Below are 9,262 nucleotides of genomic sequence, written 5' to 3'. Positions count from 1 at the left end.
TCAAATAAATACCTATGTTTATTTTCTTCTAATAGGGTTGAAAAATAAGCAGATCTAGCAGCTTTTAAGGCCTCTCTGTAAGCAATCCATCTCTCCTTCCATGAAATCCGAAATACCTCTAGTTTAGTTTTCTTCCAGTTGCGCTCCATTTTTCTGTCTGCTCTCTTAAGGGCCTGAGTGTGTTCGTTGTACCACGGTGTTGGACTATTTTATTTAATCTTCTTTAAGCGCAACGGAGCAACTGCATCAAAAATGCTGGAAAAGAGAGAGTTAAAAGTTTCTGTCACAATATCGAGTTCTTCTAAGCTATCCGGGATGCTGAGATGATGAAACTGAATAGGAAGATTATTGATAAAGCAATCTTTTGTGGCAGAAGTTATAGGTCTAACATATTTATAACACGGAGTCGGCTTTGCTGCTTTGGCTAAGTGACGTTTACATGAGACTAGATAATGATCTGAGATGTCATCGCTCTGCTGCAGAATTTCAATGGCATCAACATATGTGATAATATTAGATCTAGAGTATGATTATGACAATGAGTAGGTCCTGACACATGTTGTCTAACTCCAATTGAGTTTACAATGTCTTTAAATGCCAATCCCAATGCATCTTTTTCATTATTTACATGTATATTAAAATCACAAACAATTTGCAGCCAATACTAGTTCTGATAGAAAGTCCGCAAATTCTTTGATAAAATCTTTATGGTGCCCTGGTGTCTGTCAGGGCGAACTGTCAGGGCGGGCTTTATAAGATGATGGACAGATGATCAACAGTAATGTTATCAACACGTCACCAAAGTGCGCTTGGGTTGAATTTGTTTACAACAAAGAATGGCTGCCGCTGGAGAATTTAGAAGTGTAGATTCAGCCATCGTGTCTGTTATAGAAGATGTAAACAGCACATTCATTTTAAAAGAGGAACAGAGAACCGCGATCAAGGCATTTGTCGATCCAATTGAGTGCAGAGGCATTTTCTTTCCTGGTTCGGTTGAAACACGCCCCATAATCACAGCCCAATGGAGCAGTTTCAGACTCACATTCTGACTAGAATCTGAGTATGACAACGTCAGGCTAGATATCCACCAATATGCTTATTATATACAGCATAGCCTACATAGATACATTCACATATTTGTTTGCATAGGCTTTATATTTCACGTTGTTTGGAGGACAGCATTGAGCAGTAATATTCCAAATACTTCAAAATGAATTGTAATAAATTTTGCATTAGATTTTTCATTTTTCATTAGATTAATCGATAATCAAAATAATCATTAGTTGCAGCCCTACTGTAAATATTGACTCTTTGCATATATTGAATGTCTTTGCCAACAAAATCTATGAAATTATTATCATTGTTTTCCAGTATCCATAGAAACATGTGAAAAAATAATCTACACATACTGAAGCAGAAAATTTTGCGAAACTACATTTATGTCGCTGCAAATACTTTCGACCATGGCTGTAGTTCTTTATTGATTTCAGATTACATCACGGAAATTGTAATCTCTTTAAACTTCAGGAGGTGGTTTGTACGGTGCCCTAAAGGACATTTTTTTTGCATTCCCTCGCAAAACTTTTGCATTCCCTCGCAAACATATTTGCTCTCCCTTACAAAAACTGTTGTGAGCTCGGACAAACACTTCCTGTTTAATGTCCCGCTGGCAGTGTTTCAGACAGCTCCGTACGTTAACAATGGAGCAGTTCATAGTGTTTGAACTTGGACTCAGATATAAAGAAATGCCAGTACTTAGCTCAAGGAGCTCAGTAAAAGTTGGCAATATATTCACAGATTCGAACTTCCCAGATCAATAACTCGTGAGCTAAATGTTGTTAAAACACAAATGATACATATTTATAATCATAGTAACGTAGTTCCCTTTCGAGGGAACTCGCGATGCGTCACTTGACGCTTTGGGAACGCCCCCAGCGTGAATGCGTCTGAGCATCAATGTCAACGGCGGGTGACGTCATGACCAGGAAGGCATAAGAGCACATCCGGTGAAACGCGGCATTAGCTTCTGTGTCTCAGCAAGCGATCTGTGTTACTCTGTCTCTGTCTATTTATTGTTGTCTGTTCGATATTATTGGGAAGAGTTATGGCGAAACAACTTTACAAAAGCTTTGTGTAGTTTGTTTGGGAGTGGAGCATGCGGTATCAGCCTCCGAGGGGGCTGATTGCAACATTGTGAGAAGCTTTCGCTTCGCATGCTCCACTCCCGCCTGTCACTTTTCGAGGAAAGTGGCCAGGCTCGCGATCCTCGGGGTGCAGGACACGCGTCTGCCGAGGCAGCGCGGAGAATGCATTCCTGTGGATCGCGAATAGGATCTCGTTACGGGGTTGGAGACGGGTCCGCGGATCTTATCTCCTCCCTTTCCACGAGGGATCCAGTGCTCTCTCTCCGGTCTCGGAAGCCCGCGCTGCGGTCTCTTCCGCCCGGGGAGAGAAATCAATGCTTCAGTGCTCTACCTCCGAGGAGGTAGATGTGCTGGGCATTAAAAGTGTACACAATCATGGGGGAAGTGGATTTGCCATCTCTTCCCCAGCGTATGAGAATTATATATAGCCTATATATATATATATATATGATAGTTTATATATTATATATAAAATAAAGTGTATATATATAAAGAATGTATATAAAAAAAAATATATATATATAATAATAAGCTGGTGGAGGTGTTTACTGAGGCTGTAGATGAATTAAATATTTAATGGCTAGCAGAAATAAGGGGGCACTCGTCCTTAAAATAAATTGAACGAGTTTCCTTCCCTCTATTTTTCCACCTCCATCACGGGGCCTTCCATTTTTCCCGATCTGCACAGCGAGCTGTCTAGATCATGGAAAAAGCCTTACTCATTTTTTAGCCCCACATTCATGTATATTCAGATATTTGGGGGTTAAGAGAGTATGGCTATGGGGCAATACCCCGGGTAGAACAGACACTTGCGAGCTATGTCTCCCGGTTCAGTATCGTCCCTGAAGGCGTCGGCTTCTCTCACTAAACCATTAAAGAAAACTATTTTTTAATCTAGTGGGAAAAGCATATATGACAGTGGGTCTAGCACGAGCCTGCTTGCACACTATAGCAGTGCTGCAAGCATATCAGGCTGACCTGCTGTGGTATTTGGACAGAAGTGAGGGAGTTTGGCCCGATGGGGTTTGAGAACTCCGTCGGGCCTCAGATTTATCTCTCAGGGATGGCAGCCAAAGAAATGTGGTCACTGAGAGACACCTCTGGCTCAATTTGATGGGAATCATGGAGAAAGATACAAGATAATCTCTCCCTCGCTATGTCCAACCCACTGGGGCTGCTGGGCGTGAGCAGCTCCAGCCGGCTAGTTTCTCATACACAACACAGCAGCCAAAGCCTTCAAAGCAGAAGCCGGATCCGAGGACCGTTCTTCATGCTGAGAAGGCTGCGGCTCAAAAGAAAAGGTCTGGCGCCACGGCGTCAGACCGGTGAGGGCAGCCCCAACCGGGGTGGAATGGTGTACACCTCATTATAGGGTGCCCTTTCCATCTCTGTGCCCTCAGGGGACCGTTCTGCCAACCCCGCCACCCTTGGTGCTTCGGGGCGCAGCGTTCTCCAGCGAGCTTCTGGCGCAGCGTCAACTCGACATTGCGTCGGACTCGCGCCCTCTGAGGGGGGTTCGAAAACAGTCAGTTCGGGTGGTTCCTGCCAGTATGTTTCAGGTCCCCGAACTGGCTGTCTTTATTACACCAGAGGCCAGCCTCGAGGGGCTGGTTCCCTTGGTAGATTTTCTGGCAGCGCGGAAGCTACTGCCAAATATATCTCTATGGGTAATGGTAATCTCTCTGGTAATGGAGCAAGGGGTAAAGGCCCTGTTAGCAAAGAAAGCTATAGAGCAGGTGTACTCACCCGACATTGCGTCGGGTCTTTACAGTCGTTATCTCATTGTTCCAAAAAAGGATGGAGAGCAGCGTCACATACTAGATCTTCGTCTGTTGGAGTGTTTGGTGCTGGAACTCAAGTCCAAGATGCTGACACTCAAACAGATCGTGACTCAAATCAGATCCGAGGACTGGTTTGTCACAATAGATCTAAAAGACGTATACTTCCATATCTCCATCCTCCCTCAGCACAGGAGGTTCCTGAGGTTTTCTTTGGGGCAAAGAACACCAGTATCAGGCACTTCCTTTCGGTCTAGCTCTATCACCCCGCACGTTCACGAAGTGTATAGACGCAGCTCTGGCCCCGCCAGGCTGCAGTGTATACGCATTCTGAATTGCATAGATGACTGGCTGATTCTAGCGGAATCAGAACAGTTAGCGGTTCGGCACCGAGGTGTCGTTCTCGCTCATATGCAGATGTTGGGGTTGAGGCTCAATGCCAAGAAGAGTGTGCTTTCTCCAGTACAGAGAACCACTTTCCTTGGTGTGGTATGGGATTCAGTGACGATGCGGGCCACTCTGTCGCCCGTTCGTGTAGCTGCTATCCTAACAGCCACAAAAGAGCTGAGGCTAGGCCAGTCACGCACTGTAAAACAGTTCGAGAGACTGTTGGGTCTTGTGGCAGTAGCGTCCAACGGGATACCTTTTGGCCTGCTGTACATGAGACCTTTGCAGTGGTGGCGCAGGACCAGATGGTTCTCCCCGAGGGGAAACCCACTTCGTATGATCAAGATCACGCGCCGTGCCTTCGTGCCTTGGTTATATGGAGGAAACACTGGTTCTTAACCCAGGGTTCGGTGTTGGGAGCTCTTTGCCATCGAGTTGCTATCTCGACAGATGCTTCCCTCACCGGCTGGGGAGCGGTATTGGAAGGCCGCTCAGCTCAGGGCTTGGGAGGAGTCATCATCTCGCTTGGCACATGAATTGCCTAGAGATGATGGTCGTCTTCAATGCGTTGAGACATCTCCTCCCAGACCTGAGGGGCCATCATGTGTTGTTCTGAAACAGTGACTGTTAGGCCTCAGGGCAGCAGCGTTCAATGTGATACCCTTTGACCTGCTGTACGTGAGACCTTTACAGTGGTGGCTCAGGACCAGAGGGTTCTCCCTGAGGGGAAACCCACTCCGTACGATCAAGATCACGCGGCAGTATCCCCGCGCCTTGGTTATATGGAGGAAACTCTGGTTCTTGACCCACAGACAACACGTTGGTGGCCTATTATTTTGGTCCCTCAGGAAATTACGCTGTCTGAGGGCAGTGTATATTCCAGGGGGGCCAGAATATTGGAGCAGACACCCTGTCGAGGCAGGGGCTGAGGCCAGGGGACTCCACCCCGAGGCGGTGGAGCAAATATGGGAGTTTTATGGCCAGGCAGAAGTGGATTTGTTCTCGTCTCAGCATACGACGCACTGTCCACTCTGGTTATCCCTCACTCAACCAGTCCCCACGGGGCTGGTTGCTATGGTGCAGACGTGGCTGAGGGTACGTCTGTACGCATTTCCCCCTGTTGCTCTGCTCCCAGGAGTTCTGGAGTGATTCCGCCAGGATGGAATAAGCCTATTTAGTAGCACCACCCTGGCCGAGCTGAATTTGGTTTGCGGACCTAATTTTTCTCCTCGACGGACCTCCCTTGGAGGTCCCGATCAGGAGAGACCTTCCGTCTCAGGCAGGGGATGCAATATTGCACCCCCGGCAGGGGATTTGGAAACTGTGGGTTTGGCCTCTGAGGGGGCCCAACTCATAGAGAGTGGTCTCTCAACCGAGGTTGTTGAGACCATTCTAAGCTCCAGAGCTCCCGCTACGAGGAAACTATATTCACTTTTTCGAGAGTTTTTCACTTCCCAGCGTCAGTGGGATCCGGTTAACTGTTCAGTAAACACAGTATTCGAGTTTCTGCAAGAACGCTTTGTATCAGGTCTATGTCCTTCCACGCTTAACCTGTTAACCTTCACCAGTGCGTGGGCGCTCTGAAGCGTTTTTTTTTTTAAATAGTTCAAAGTTACTATCATATTTAATGTGATTAACTTGACAAACTATACATCATTAAAACGATATAAGACTCAAGTTTCAGTATTTGACCACTATTGTATTCTGAGAAACTTATAGTGACAGTTATGTCTTAATTTGTGTCAGGAGTTATGAAATTAAAAAATGAGTCGTTACCTTTAATATGAATTATGAGCGTCAGCCGGTCTCATTCAGAAAAAAACTCGTGTGATCGTCATGACAGCGATTCACAAAACAACGTCCCTCAGGGCTTTTAGCTCAAACATGTGCAGATTTGGAGAAATATTGATAGATTCTCATAGGTTTACATCAGACTTCTATAGACAGGAATAATATTTATTGAATTTATACCCAAATGCGTCGATGTAATCATTTTGAGCGCTGTATACTCTGATGTACTGAGTTATCCATTCATACTGAAGTCTGGGGCGCTGTTGCACAGTAAAGTCCATATATGGATCACATGAAGAAGAGCCATAATCATGTGACATTCAGGAAGTCCTGACACATAAACAAAGCTATCCGAGATCGCTGTAAAGTGCAGATAAAGATGTTTTGAAGACAATAAACATGATTGCAATGATATTTGATTTACCTGTGTTCTTCGAGTCATGTCAGGTATTTTCATAATAATAGATTATATGTATAATGTAATGCTAATCGAGAAAGACTTTCAAATTGTGCAGAATACAATAAAATAATATATTTTCTATCTGATTTTTTTATCTGAAGCCAAATTAGATTACAGAAAGTTATTTAAAACACTCGACTTGCGCTATAAAGTAAGTTTGGAGCACAAACATAGTTTTATTCTCATAAATTGTCGTGTATTGATGGTGTGCTAAGCTAACATGCTAGCTAGTACTGAGCACCTGCTACCTAACTTCGATGTAATTTTTATGATTTTTTTTCTAAATAAGAATGCTTACTGAAATGTTTCGTTTTTCAAAAAGGGCATTTGATACAGTTTCACTGTGAAGTGAGAACTTTTATAAAATAAATGAGGGATTGAAACAGTGTGAATTGCTAGTCGTTAGTGATTATAATGCAGACAAAAGAAAAGCATATTTAGAGCAATAAACAGGCTGGAGAGGTGTGAATATGTGCAGGGGAGACTGAGACTGAATGGGGCTCGTTTTTGCATCACAAAACAATAGAGGCAATAGACTGAATAGATGCTTATAAGATGACAATAAACACCAGTCTAATCAAAATAAAGTCATATGACATGATCTTGAAAAACATTGAACTAAATACAGAGTTTTAGACTTATCATCTTCAGATTTTAAATATAACATGGTTAGACATGTGGCTTTAGCTGCAGTGCATTTCTAGATTGCTACAATGCCAACTTCAATTTTATTTTCATGAAGATGTTTCATAAAAATAAATGTATAATAACTTTACAAAACTTTGAAGCTATTTATAACAATTTTTTTTCATTATGACAATAATTAATTCTACATTTACAATAAACTTCCAGGTGTCAGCTTTCAAATGAGATCTTACTTGTGCTTTTAGTACAAAGGGTTCATGAACTGTATCTGTTTCAGTTTGGGAATGCCATATCTGGGGATTTTTCAAAAATGGGCTTGAAGCTTAACAGGTTAAGGTATACGTGGCGGCCATTGCGGCTTTCCACGCCCTGGTGGGTAGTACATTTTTGGGTCGAGACCCCCTGATCACTCGTTTCCTTCGTGGCACTTTGAGGCTGAGGCCTGCAACTTGCACTAGGGTGCTGGCTTGGGACCTTGCAATAGTTCTAGAAGGCCTATCTGGGGCTCCCTTCGAGCCCTTAGATTTGGTCTCAGAGAAGTTCCTTTCTTTTAAGACTATTTTCTGCTAGCTATTTCGTCCCTATTAGAGTCAGACCTTCAGGCCCTTTCGGTCCCCACCTGCCTTGAGTGCACCGGGGATGGCCAAGGCATTCTTACCCGAAACATGGATATGTTCCAAAGGTGCCTACCATTATTCCGAGGCCTATTGTGCTGCAGGTTTCTGTCCTCCTTTTACATCTGTGGACCAGGAAAGGCTGAACCTCTTGTGTCCAGTGCGAGCACTGGATACTTATGTTCATCGGACATCTTCAATGAGGAAGTCTGACCAGTTATTTATTTGCTTTGGATCACCTAAGAAGGGTCTTCCTGCTTCTAAACAGACGGTTAGTAAGTGGATAGTTGAGGCTATTTCACTTGCATACGAGTACTCTGACCAGCCGTGTCCTTTGGTGGTCAGAGCTCACTCTACGAGGGGTATGGCGGCCTCTAAAGCCTTATTATTCGGAGTTTCTCTTCAAGACGTATGTGATGCGGCAGGCTGGTCCTCACCGCTCACGTTCGTCAGGTTTTACAGTTTGGACCTGGATGCTGCCCCAGGTTCTCAGGTGCTTAGTGCTTAGTTCCAACAGACTAACACTCAGGTACTTGGAATTCTGGCGTTTTGGGTATTCTCGTTCCCAAAGCGTCAAGTGACGCATCGCGAGTTCCCTCGAAAGGGAACGTCTCAGGTTACTACTGTAACCATAGTTCCCTGAGAAAGGGAACGAGACGATGCGTCACCCTGCCATACTTCCTGCATCCCTGTGATCGGCTTGCTTCGACTTTTTGAAGCTAATGCCGCGTTTCACCGGATGTGCTCTTATGCCTTCCTGGTCATGACGTCACCCGCCCGTGACGCTCATTCTTTCCATTGGACTAGTTGACATTGATGCTCAGACGCATTCACGCTGGGGGCGTTCCCAAAGCGTCAAGTGACGCATCGTCTCGTTCCCTTTCTCAGGGAACTATGGTTACAGTAGTAACCTGAGACGACAACGAGCTAAAACCAAATTTTCCTCAAAACAAGCTTTATAATATTGAGCTTCTCTATGAGCAGGTGGCTGAGAGACAAGTCCGAAGGGACCGTATGCAAAGTGCAAAACCCCCAAAAAACATTAAATAGTCATTAACTTCAATGTTACACACTGTAGTGTCGCCAAATTTAATTTATACATCAATGGTCTCCTACTGGTCATACTACAACACTTAAAATATTCAATAACTTCACTGTATCACATTCAGTTTACACATTACTGCTCTCCTGCTGGTTATACGACACTTAGTTTGGCAAAGTAATAGCACATAAAAAAATAAGTAGGCCTATTCTTTACCACAACTTATGTTGGTACGCAGCTAACATACTAGTTACAACCATAGCTTTTGCATTATAATTACTTACTGAATTTGATGACATTACACTGTATAACAAAAAAATATATATAACAGTGTTATTGAATTTATTGAATATTTAAGTTATTGAATATTTTTCAATATATAATAATAATAATCGAACAGC

Source organism: Rhinichthys klamathensis, unplaced genomic scaffold (genome assembly GCF_029890125.1).
Source record: "Rhinichthys klamathensis goyatoka isolate OS25496 unplaced genomic scaffold, OSU_Roscu_1.1 h1tg000194l_1, whole genome shotgun sequence".
NCBI classification, from domain to species: domain Eukaryota; kingdom Metazoa; phylum Chordata; class Actinopteri; order Cypriniformes; family Leuciscidae; genus Rhinichthys; species Rhinichthys klamathensis.
This window is presented reverse-complemented; position numbering follows the sequence as displayed.